This window comes from Cajanus cajan, chromosome 5, assembly GCF_000230855.2.
Source record: "Cajanus cajan strain Asha chromosome 5, NIPB_CcT2T_4, whole genome shotgun sequence".
NCBI lineage: Eukaryota > Viridiplantae > Streptophyta > Magnoliopsida > Fabales > Fabaceae > Cajanus > Cajanus cajan.
Genome location: NC_138521.1, coordinates 42,659,212 through 42,667,815, shown reverse-complemented (window position 1 = coordinate 42,667,815; position 8,604 = coordinate 42,659,212). Strand labels below are relative to the sequence as shown.

Below are 8,604 nucleotides of genomic sequence, written 5' to 3'. Positions count from 1 at the left end.
GAGGCAGCAAAAATCAGAAAATCCAAAAGAGATACCCGAATAAGGATAACCGGGATACTCCACCAACGTCAAAGGACGTCAGCCAAACATAAGGCATCGCTCAATTCAAGAAGAGCATCTGTGTCTACACCCCAAGGAGTCAGAAATTCCCCATGGGTACCAACTATGCAAATGCAAGTTGGGGCACAAGAACCTATGAATGACTGCACATCCCCTAGACGGATCCCTGCGTTATCCAGCCCTCAATGGCACAAAATCAGAAAAACCATCGAAGCAGCATAGTGGACTGTGGAGACAAAAAATCATCTCAGATCCCTGGAGAGGGTAAACTCGCATTGCCGAAGTGATCAGAAGACACGGACGCAGACCCTGGAGAGGGCAAACTCAGTTGCCTAGGTCGTCAGAGACAACCGAAGCAAAGTCTGGAGAGACGGTACTCAGAGTCTGGAGAGACGGTACTCAGAGTCTGGAGAGACGGTACTCAGAGTCTGGAGAGACGGTACTCAGAGTCTGGAGAGACGGTACTCAGAGTCTGGAGAGACGGTACTCAGAGTCTGGAGAGACGGTACTCAGAGTCTGGAGAGACGGTACTCAGAGTCTGGAGAGACGGTACTCAGAGTCTGGAGAGATGGTACTCAAAGTCTGGAGAGACGGTACTCAGAGTCTGGAGAGACGGTACTCAGAGTCTGGAGAGACGGTACTCAGAGTCTGGAGAGACGGTACTCAGAGTCTGGAGAGACGGTACTCAGAGTCTGGAGAGACGGTACTCAGAGTCTGGAGAGACGGTACTCAGAGTCTGGAGAGACGGTACTCAGAGTCTGGAGAGACGGTACTCAGAGTCTGGAGAGACGGTACTCAGAGTCTGGAGAGACGGTACTCAGAGTCTGGAGAGACGGTACTCAAAGTCTGGAGAGACGGTACTCAGAGTCTGGAGAGACGGTACTCAGAGTCTGGAGAGACGGTACTCAGAGTCTGGAGAGACGGTACTCAAGGTCTGGAGAGACGGTACTCAAAGTCTGGAGAGACGGTACTCAAGGTCTGGAGAGACAGTACTCAACCATCAGCGTCGTCAGAGGCACGTTGGTGTTCAACTTCCGGCTCGGGCGTCGAGTGAAGTTGACCCTGGAGAAGGTAAACTTAGCTACCGAGGTTGTCAGAAGCGCCGAGGTATGCAACAACCTGGAGAGGCTACTCAACAATTTTCCACCGGAAGACGCTACAAGTCAGAAGGTTGGCACATCACCCGGACAATTGGGTCAACTCCTTTACTTGTCAGCCGGTACACCAAAAGGCCGTCCGACTAAGTAAAGGGGGGGCAGCTGTAGACCCCTAAAATTGTCCGGGTCGGAAATAAAGCTTGAAGACTCTTGAGGACTGAAGGAAAGTCAGCCAGAAGGACTCATGGAAGGCCCTAGGAGGATTCTCTGTAGGTCTAGAGGTCTTGTAATAGCTCAAAATAAGGAAGTGGAGGGAATGAAGCCCAATACGGCCTCCCAAAAGTTCAGTACGGCCGTATTGAACATTTTGAACTACAATACGGCCGCACTGAACTCAATACGGCTGTATTGAGGTTTCTTGAACTTCAATACGGCCGCACTGAACTCAATACGGCCGTATTGAGGTTTCTTGAACTTCAATACGGCCGCACTGAACTCAATACGGCTGTATTGAGGTTTCTTGAACTTCAATACGGCCGTACTGAATTCAATACGGCCGTATTGTAGTTCAAAAACTCAATACGGGCCGTATTGACTCCAGGGCCCGTATTGCGCCTGTTCCCTATAAATAAGACGTCATTTGGACGTCATTCTACACTTTTACACTGAGTTTTAACCCTCTTCTTGAGTATTCTGGGTTTTTTTGAGCAGTGCTCTGCCTAGAAATCACTCGGAGAGTTGATCCGACAAAGTTCTCGAGTTCTGAGCTTTTTGCTTGAGTCTCGAACTGAGTCGAAGGGAAATCCTCCGGATTTCCATAGTTAAAATTTTCTAGGAGGGAGCGAGCGGGCTTGTAGAGCGAGGGAACGCCAAAAAGCTTCCCAGTTTTACTTGAATATAAAAGCACGCTTCAAAGGTTTCTTCTTAAGACCTTCCTTTTACTGCTTTCTGTGTGTATATTTAACTGTCATCATGTAGATAGTTAAGTTATAATTGTTTAGAATAAATAGGGGTAATTTAGTAATTTCGCACTATTATTTTTAGAAATAATCTGTCATAGGGAACCCGAAAGGGGCGCTGTGGGGTGCTAACACCTTCCCCACGCGTAACCGACTCCCTTACCCGACTCTGGTTGTCATGGCCGAAGTCGATTTTTAAATCGATTGGCTTAAACTTCTTTTTCCAATGTTTTGAGTAAAACATTGGTGGCGACTCCATGAACCCTTCCTTTTTATGAAAACCGCTAATCCATGGAGGGTCCCGCTTGGGATTAACATGGATTGGTGAGCCTTTTAATAAAATTGCTCGTTTGACAAGGTCTCAGTTTGAGAATAAGTCATTCTAGCAATCCATATTTTTAAACAAATAAAAGAGTCCAACCATCCTTCGCGAATGCCGAAAGCCCGTTTCGGGCCGGTGGCGACAGCATGTTTCTATCAGAGGTGGTCATCCACCTTAGGAAAACAATGTCTTTATAAAATGGGGAATTGATATGGAAGTGGAAAAGGGCATGGTGAGTTGTGATCCTTGAGATGCTAAGAAATTAGTAGTTGTAGTACTAGAAGATGTAGTGGTGAATGGTTTAGGCGACCAAGACAACTAATTGTTCTAGCATGCTACCCGTTATTGAACGTAGTCAATGATTCATAGTGAGGATCTTGAATGGATCATTGAGTGTCTAGTTGTGTTTAGATGGTATTAAATTTGGTAGATAGAGCATGGATAGGATCACGTTAAATCAGAGAGTAGAGTTACGTACAATAGAGACTACTTATATAGGTTGGATTATGGTGCAAATTGCATACTAGCAAGTGTGAAGCCCTTAGAGAGAAAAAAGGTTATCTTCAAGTTAGTGTAAATATAGTGAAAGTCATTGTACACGTTGACCTTTAATGAGATGAATAATGTTAGGAATGTTATATTGAGCGAAGTATATGATACTTAACCCTTGAGATTCTCCCACTTAATGAACTAATATTTTCTATTATATTCTCCTACTTAACCCATGAGATTCTCTTTATTTTGTTTTTATTTATTTATACTAACCTTTCTAAATAAGATTTAATCATACACCTTTACATCAGTTATAATATATATCTAACATATTTTGAAAAAAAGGAACACTAAAGTAGGTCATTTAGATACTTTGAAACAGTACTATTAATTAGTATTTGGTTAATTATGTGAAATGATTTAAGATATACTATTAAAATTTCTCTTATTACATACGACTTTTCCTGTGAATTTTGTATTAAAATCTGCAACAAACATTATTCCTACAAATTTTTTTGCAAAATTTTATCTGCAGATAATACCTTCGTGGATAATATGCTTTTATGAATTATAAAATTCGCAAGAAATTTTCCTGCAAAAAAAATTTGCAGGAAAGTTTCCTGCAAATTTTTTCGCAAGAAATTCTGCAGAAATTTTTTTACAAAAAAAATCGAAGAAATTATTACATAATTTATAAATAATTTTTCAACTTTTAAATGCTCACAATGAATTTATCCGAAACATTTGTTTCCACGCCTCCAACATGTGATACATAATCTTTTAAATTCTAAGATTGTAGATTATAAGCCTAACACTCAACCATACAAATCAACTTATCAGGTAAGTGTTGCCCCAAGTGTGAAAGCAATTCCTGCAGAAGTTTGATTACAGAAGTCAACTTCCTCATCACTGATCTTAAACGCAATAAAAAAATGAAATTAAGTAAGAAGGTCCACCAAAGGATAAAAAGAGAAAAGGAAACATCACTACAATAATTTATTTTAACTTTTGTTATTTGTGGGGGTTAAAATACCCTATGTGAATCTCTCATAGCTGATCTTTCCATCCGTGAAACTCTCAAAGGCTTGTCAGCCTCTAACTTCACTTTGAATAAAGCTGCAAAATGAAATGCATTAATTCATGACCTAGGTAATAAAATGCAAGTCATGACCCAACTGAAAATATGTTCAAGGTAACAAGAAAAAGGAAACACCAAAGCAATGAAATACAGGAAAAAACCCTGATTGTTATGCTTGATAATATTTAAATCCATCTCTTTACTCATATATATCATTTACCTCAATCTACATATACAACACCAAAAAATTATTTAAAATTACATACAAAATAATACTATTGATATATCCAAAAAGATATATATATATATATATATATATATATATATATATATATATATATATACTTAAAATGTAAATTTTCAAAGTGCAAGAGTAATGCATAACTCTTAACAGGAAAAAAAATTCAATAAACATCCCCACCCTCGAAAAAATAAGATTACGTATATGTGCCAATTAATAATGAGACATCAATTTACAAACTTTATCCAGGTAGCAACTTTTTCTTTCTTGATGGAGAAACATATTTAATTAGACCTTTATTGAGTACCACAAAGTAGAAAGCATAGAACACTAAAACTAATATCAAAGAAAAAAGGCTATAGATTAGGCAACTTCCCTCAAACTAGCATCAAACGTCGACAAGAAAAATTGGTACACAATTTCTTAAAAATAAATATAAGTAGTAGTTCTTTAGTAGATTAAATGAACAAAGAATGTTAAAAAAATGTCTTCTAGTAGCTGAATTCATTTACCTCCTCCTGTGAGAATTGTAATCTTGTACTTGATGTCTTCTGTCACTTTTTGTGTATGATAACTTTCTTAAAACCATTGAGTTGCAATCCTAGAGACATAATGTAATAAAATTCTATGAAAAAGAAAAGAAGAAAAATCTCAACTAATGATAGATTAATCAAATAAAATATTGAAAAGCATTATATACTAATGGTTTAAAAAGAGACAATACAACATCATAACTTTTATTAATGCATAATAAACAACACAAATAAAAAGCATACATTTTGCAACTAAACAATAGACTTCCACTTGTAGTTAAATGTGAATGGCCTTAATTTATATTTTATCAAGAATTCCATATCATTCTAATTAGGTCCATAATCAAACAAGTGACATCAGAATAAGATTTATGGATATATTATTTCTCCAGCTTCTGCATCTTTTTAATGGAATCTTCATCATTCTCTTCAATTTCTTCCTAAAGAATTATCAATAGAACCACTCCAATAAAGATAAATCAAAAGTATACACAAGTAAATAGGCAGTATTATAGTAACAGCCCATCAAACACAAATCAAGGTTTTGTATGCATTATTTGCGACCTCTTATAGTCATAAATTGAGATAAGAATGAACAATCTAAGCAGGTGAAGGGTTGATGGTTGGTTAACTCTTACAATATTAACAAATTAATAAGTGAATTATGGTTAACTCTCCATTTATTAATAAGTGACTTATGATTACAAATTATTAAAAATTGCTGTTAATTCTCCAGAATAGGCTTTATCAAGGGTTCCATGCCACTATACTACATATTCTTGGTAATAATAATGCAACTGTGACTAAGACTGGTATTTCAAGTGACACCAAGTGGATGCAACTATCACCAAGGTAAAAAAAACAAGACCAATATTCCCATCATAAATTGTTTTGAGGTGGATTGTATATTAAGGTAGGTAGAAACTAGTTTTGAAAAATTAATTACCTGGAGCTGCTGCCTTTCAACTGGTGAACATGAGCATTCAACCTTTTAAAACCAATGCTTGGCTGACCTCTGTTTGCGATCATTGAATTAACATTGAAATGTGGGGTTTGGAAAAAGATTCTCAAAGATACACATAATTAATTGGTCTAAAGATGTATAATAAAACAAAAAATTATATGGTGCCCTTACAATGCACAATTAGAAGTTTAAAACAACTTTATATCTAAGACTTAGTAGAAATCACCATTATTCACACACCTCTGACAAATTGACACAAAAAAACTTTGGACTTAAGGTGTAAAATAAAGCATAAACATAGAATATCCTGAACTTTAGATTTATTTTAAAACAATAATGATGATAAAGATTAAAAAATAATTTAGACAAAAAAGACTCCAACACACATCAAGAATCAGTCATCCTAAAGCACTAGTCAATATAAGAAGGTTTGATAGTACTTTAATTAAAATTTATATAATATATAGCGATATAGACAATATATATATATATATATATATATATATAAAATAAATTACACCTTATATTTGAGTTTAAATTCTAACTTACCAGTAAAAGTAATTTGGATTCCTGTTCACGAAATGATAATTATTTCATGACTAGGTAGCTCTAGAAAATTCAACATTTATAATTTCATCAATAATTAATGAATAGTGTTCTTACCGGAGATCTGCTGTAGAGGTGATCCGCCGAGTAAGATTGGTGAGCCTCTTTCGCGGGTACGTTGGTGTTCCAAGATGGGGGTGGTACCTGCAAAAGAGACTCTGATACTAAAGTTAGGGTTTGTATGAGTATGAGTCTCGTATAAATAATGCACGTACCTTAGTGTGAATTAGGGTTGCGTTGGGCCTTGGGCCTGAGGTCAGTTATAATCTAATTAGATAGCGGATCTCGCTTGGACCGAGATCTCCTGAGATCAGTTATGATCTGGTTGGATTGCGGATCTTGTTTAGACCGAGGTCTCCAAATGCGTGTTCCGAGGTCATTCCACGCAGCGATGCCGAGCTCAAGCTCGGCATGGCGGTACGGATAGTACACTAGCCCCCCGAGCTCCGAAGATCGTGGGTCGAGGAGTTTGAGACCGAGCTCGTCAGGGAGCAGTGACCTTTCACGTACGCCTGCCTGCCAAGGTGCCCTGTGTCATATTTGTCGCTTCATTCTTGAGAACGTGTGGGGGCGCGTTACTAAGGAGTCACGGTTATGTAATGATGGCCGTGCTTGCGATAGTGGGGCTCATTAAATGAGTTGCCAGTTATGCTTTCTCTCTCCGACACGTGGCATGACCGTTTGAATTTAGGGAGTCTTTTTTTTTCTCTTTCTCTCGCGCCTCTTCATTCACTTTACTCTTTTCGTTTCTTCTTCTTCCTTAGCTCCTTGCGCACGCTGCTCCCTGGGTTTTCGCTCTTGCTATTCCCGTTCTCGTTTCCGGTAACCCCGTTGTCGTTAGGGTTGTTTTCTGAGGGAGAGTACCAGGTACTTCCTTTCTGTAATCTTCTTTCTCCTTCTTGTCAAATCTTATTTCTTTCTTGATGGCTGGAGAGGGTGGTGCTGGATCCTCCGTGCCTGCCAAGGGCAAAGGTAGGGCGCGGGGCAAGGCGGTGGCTACCGGAACGGCCGCCGCCGAGAAGAAGAAGGTGGAGAACCCGCCTAAGGACCTCGTTCCAGGCATTCCTGTGTACGATTGGGTTCGAAGTGAGATGGGTGAAGCCCAGAGTGTGTTTCGATCTTTTCTTGAGGTCAATGTGATTTGGAAATCGTATAGAATTTGTGACCCTTTCATCTCCTGAATGATCCGGCTTGAGCCTTGTCGGGCCGGAAGGGCGTGTACATGGGAAAGTCCACTGACCCTCCCCATTTCTATGTCCTCCAATGCTTCTTTAGGGATTTAGGTGTCTGCCTTCCCTTCACTCAATTCGAGTGCGATTTTTTAAATTTTATCAACTCGACTCCTTGCCAGTTGCACCTAAATAGTTGGGGCTTTTTGAGGGCTTTTCAGGTCTTGTGTTCAGCTCTAGGGATAGAGGTGTCTCTTCCCGTCTTTCTTCATTTTTACCAGCTGAAGATAGGCATTCCGCCTTACGACATACTGTCTCTGAGTGGGAGTAGGGATGGAGGTTTATTCACTCTTTACTCCCAGTCATACAAAAATTTTAAACAAGAGTTTTTCCGGGTTGCTCTTGTGGACGTCGACCCATTGGAGGACGGGGCATTCTATTTCGGCGGGCTGCCAAAATTCCCCTTCTATTGGTGCCCCAAACTGTCTAGGTTTCACGGGGTGGGCCAATTGAAATTGACGGCTTCGAAGGTGGCCGCCATTGAAAGTCTTGTAGTGCTTCCTCGCCCGCTGGATTGCAAGCTCGTCCTGTCGCTTGCGAATTTGGCGTACAAGGAGAGGGGCCTGGAGAGTGAGTATCTCGTCCTCTTTAGATTGTTAGGGTTTGTGAGATCCTATTTTGCTAATGTGCTTTGTTTTTTGTGCTTGTAGGTTGATAGACCATGGGCCAAAGGCCTAGTCACTAGAGCTATGGCTAGAAGAATCCAAGAAGAGTTGGACCTTGTGAAGACTAGTGGACTTGTCAAGCCCAAGGTATTCTTCACTTGGAATGCTCTATCATGAAGAGAAGGCCTAGTTCTACTTGTATATATTGTATAGTTTTTACGTAGTCTCTTGTATAGGTTATTTTTGCCTTTGTATTTGTGAGGCACTTTACTTACTTTTTCTAGTGTTTGTATATTGATTTTAAGGTAGGTTACTTGGAGAGTTTAACTCCATTTAACCTCCCTAGTTGATACATTCATTTTGTATTTTTTCAGTAGGGAAAAAGGGGTGGCATATAGCAAAGCTAGGGAGTGTGCTT

At 39.3% G+C, this 8,604-nt stretch overlaps 1 protein-coding gene across 3 annotated transcripts in view; it reads right to left on the bottom strand.

Moving 5' to 3' along the window:
* Positions 1-3,609: 3,609 nt before the first annotated feature.
* LOC145958312 (uncharacterized) overlaps positions 3,610-8,604 on the bottom strand; it is a 32,900-nt gene continuing 27,905 nt past the window's right edge. For all 3 annotated transcript variants that reach the window (XM_083075238.1, XM_083075239.1, XM_083075240.1), the window contains 5 exons: positions 6,410-8,604; positions 5,729-5,797; positions 4,762-4,850; positions 3,964-4,046; positions 3,610-3,801 (listed from right to left, as the gene is read on the bottom strand). The exon at positions 6,410-8,604 is cut by the window's right edge. The gene's annotated coding sequence lies outside the window, so the exon portion shown is untranslated. The remainder of the gene's footprint in view (positions 3,802-3,963; positions 4,047-4,761; positions 4,851-5,728; positions 5,798-6,409) is intronic.